The sequence below is a fragment of the Belonocnema kinseyi genome, chromosome 1, assembly GCF_010883055.1.
Source record: "Belonocnema kinseyi isolate 2016_QV_RU_SX_M_011 chromosome 1, B_treatae_v1, whole genome shotgun sequence".
Lineage (NCBI taxonomy): Eukaryota > Metazoa > Arthropoda > Insecta > Hymenoptera > Cynipidae > Belonocnema > Belonocnema kinseyi.
The window spans coordinates 182,638,855-182,642,916 of NC_046657.1; the positions used below are offsets into that span (position 1 = coordinate 182,638,855).

Here is a 4,062-nt window from a genome sequence, read left to right on the forward strand (position 1 = left end):
ATACACATCTACCTATCCTTAATCTAGTAAATAAAAAAGGCGAATTTGCTTTAAATTATATTTATTTAGAAATTTCTTACCAACAAAATAAATGAAATTTTAATGTATACAGGTACCATTCATACACATCTGAGTCCTTGTAATTTCTCAATCACTTCTTCACAAACATTCCGATTATAAAAAGTAATCATTTCAAGAAACAGAATTTCAAAACGCATAAGATTAGCAAATATTAATTTTTTCATTGTCTTACTCTTTAAACTTGTATAATTTTTTCGTATATAAGATTTTACACTTTTCACAGATGGTGATTTCACTTTACGGCAAATACTTTCAGCGATGGTTTCAATAATGACATCTTGTGTTCATTGAAACGGCATAACACTCAGATCCAGAAGATACCGGTCGACACAAGGGCTGACTTCCTGGAGAACAGCACACGTTGTTTCTTGCAGCACAAACGGATAGTATTTTTGGTTTCCTTGATGTCGCTCCAAAGCTACTATATATTCACCAAACGATAGAGTCATGTGTATAGGGGAATTTCCTCATTCGATGCATTGGTGCTTCTCTTGAGCATCAAAAAGAGGGAAATGAGGTTGAAGTAACTTTTAAATAATTTCCACTCTTCAGGATTCAGAGTTACACTTGAACGAGGATGACTGGCCTGTAGTTTGACTGATCAGGCGAGATTTCCGTCTTCTTTAAAGTCAGCACCGATGACAATTTGCTTTGTGAATGATGAATTCAGGTTGTATGTGGTTGCATGTAACATTTGATTTCGTGGTGTATAAGACATGATGAATATCTCACATATAGATTTTTTTCACAAATTTTCATCTTCATTCAGCAGATTGGTCATCCTTGCTGGTAGAAACACAGTAAATATGTTTTCTACTGTGACAATGTACCGCACTCCAAATTATGTTGTTACTCTTTTTATGTTTGTAATTTCATAGCTTTTATTCAGCTCCAGATCTTTCAGTTTCTCCGTTGGAAGGAAATTGTTGTTAACTGCAATTTTGTTCATATTTGCGAAATCCATATTGACTTGTTAATATTCACCGTATACAACTTTCTCGTTAAAGTATGTAAATCGATTCGCACTTGTATCACTTCTTTTATTTCTCGAATGTTATTTAGAAATACGTTTAAACGATTTTTTAGCTCTTGTTGCCTTTCTACTTTACAATCTGACATCTGACAATAAACCGATAAAGGAGTAGAGCTAGCCTCATTTTATAGACGCTTACCCCCTTTAACAATTTCTGAAGACTTTTGCACATTATTGTCTGATATTGCATCATATGATGAAACATTGTTCTAGAAGGTTCTACGTTATAATCGACACGTGTGGCATACAATTTTTTAACATCGCAAAATGTAATGCGTCATTGAAAATAACCTTGAATCTTTTATTCTCCTTCCCATAAATATATCTCTTTCTTTTCCTTAAAAAAGACGGACGCGCAAAGAACATTCGAGAGGCTTATACGCATCAAATAAATAATTAAATGTATTATCTGAAAGGAAGCATTAAATCATCCTTGTTTTTCTCATTTCACCTTGACACATGCATGTGAAAACCTTGAAACTTCTTGTTCGCAAATTCTGCCTTCACACAATTGCGCAATATTATTCTATGACGTCATCAAATCTTCCTAGAATCTTCTATAAGCTTACACACATTAAAGAAACAAAGGCAGAAATTTTTTAATCAAAACAGGATACCATGCATAACCTTCATATCAAATTTCATCTGTCCACCGGAATCTTTTACACATTAAACAAAAAAAGGCAGGAATTTTTCGCTGAAGTATCATCTATCAGGAAGCAATAAATCAAATTAATAGTCATAACAGGATGTCGTACGTAGCTCTCCATATTAAATTTCACCTATATACCCTGCATCTTTTGCGTATTTAACGAACGTCTTAACTCGAAGGAAGCAATAAAAGCGCTTAAGTTTGAACAGTTTTTTTTTATTAATTCTATTGTTTATTAACGTTTTTAAGTATATGTGCTTCAAAGTGAATATTATTTTCCCCCAAACTTACTAACTAACCTTCCCAATATTTAATAATGTTCTTGTTTGAGTGTTGTCTCTATTCTATATTAAATCCTCTTAAAATAAATTTGTGATTTAAAGATAGAGTCAACTCATGCCAATCAAAACTAATAAAAGCTTAACTAGTTCCGGCACAGCGGCGCCATCAGATTTTAAGTAACCCGTGTCTCAACTTTTCCTTGAGGATCTCTAAGTTAAATATGTTCCAATATTAGACAATATACAAAAAAACTTGTTACAAACAATTTATTTGTTGAACAAATTTTTATTACGATTTTCCATAATTATACGTTTTTTCAAATTATATTACAAGAAATTGAGATGGAAACAATATTGTATTAACAAAATTTTCTCTCAAGATTATAATTGTTTATATTATAAACAAATTTAATGAACAAATGCACTAATCAGGAATTCTTAGATTGAAAAATTCGTTTTTTTTCCTATGTCTACTTTTTTAGTTAAGAAGTTCATGATAACTTCAGCAAAATTAATAATTGTTTGATCAATTTTCTGATCTCTCTGAACAAATTTCATAAAAAATGCATTGATCAGGAATTTGTAAATAGAATCATTAGTTTTTTCTATGTCAACTTTTTAATTAGGAAGTGCATGATAACTTCAACAAAATTGATAAGTTTTGGACCAATTTTATGATTTTTTAAAACAAATTTAATAAACAAATACATTATTTCTTCATCTGTTGACGGACGAATTCTTTTTTTTTTGGTGCCATTTTGTTTCATTGGGAATTTCAAGATGATTTGATGAAAATTTATAATTGGTTGATAAATTTTACATTTTCTTAAAAACAAATTTAATAAAGAAATACATTATTCGGGAATCTGTCGATGGAAAAATGATTTTTTTGCGATATTAGTCTTTTTGATTGGAAGATATTGATAATTGACGCTAAATGTAAAATAATGCATATGTTTATTGAATTTGTTTAAAAGATCATACAATTTATCAACTAAGTATGATTGAAAATGAAATTTTCAATAAGTTCCCAATTAAAAACACTGCCATCGAAAAAAAAAGAATGTTGCCGTCCACAGACGACCTAAAAATGCATTTTTTTAAGAACAATGATTAACATTTATCAACTAATCATGAATAGTGATGCCCTCGAGCGATCTTTTCCGACATCGACACGATCCCGATTCAATCCTAGCCTGCGGTATCGATTTTGGATCGTGTCGGTTTTAGCTCGACTGAACTTTGGATCGAGAAATCGATATATTGGCTCGGGGTCGGGTCGGGTTTTCGATTCTCTTTCGGCAGATGTGCTCTTCTTACTTGAACCTAGCGGAGAGGGAAATTCGTCAATGGGTTGATGTCCCTCCTTCCCCCCTGACTCCTCCAAGTCCAGTTTAAACCGGTTATGGCTAGAGTGAAAATCCTGAAATATATTTTCCCCGTAGATAGTGGAAGATTTATACGAGGGTAGTTCAATAAGTCCTTAGAATGACCAACAGATGGCGCGCGAATCGCTCCAAATCATCTGTTTTCAGTCAGCACCACTCCCGACTAGATATATGGTGCAGTCACAGTCCACATCTTCTGAGTTTACGTGTTTTTATAACCAATTGAAAAAAAAATTGTTCGTTAAGAAAAATGGAAAAAAAACGAGTTCAGAGCGGTAATCAAACATTTTCATTTAAAGGGTTTAACTCCACATGAGATAAAAAATGAATTGGACTCAATTCATGGCACATCTGCCCCTGCCTTAGCAATGTTTTATAACTGGGTAAATGAATTTAAGCGTGGTCGTACATCAATAAGTGACGAACCACGTTCAGGAAGGCCCGTAGAAGCAAGTACTCCCGAAATCATCAATAAAATCCACGATATGGTGTTGAAGGATAGAAGATTAAAATTGCGTGACTTATCTGAGGCCACATGGATATCTATAGGTGCAGTTGTTTCAATTCTACATGAAAAATTAGACATGAAAAAGCTATCGGCAAGATGGGTGCCGCGTTTGCTCTCAG

The 4,062-nt window shown here is 32.9% G+C and overlaps 1 protein-coding gene across 1 annotated transcript in view; it reads left to right on the forward strand.

Moving 5' to 3' along the window:
- LOC117181580 (nuclear speckle splicing regulatory protein 1-like) overlaps positions 1 to 4,062 on the forward strand; it is a 25,004-nt gene that overhangs the window by 950 nt on the left and 19,992 nt on the right. The gene's annotated exons all lie outside the window — the stretch shown is intronic.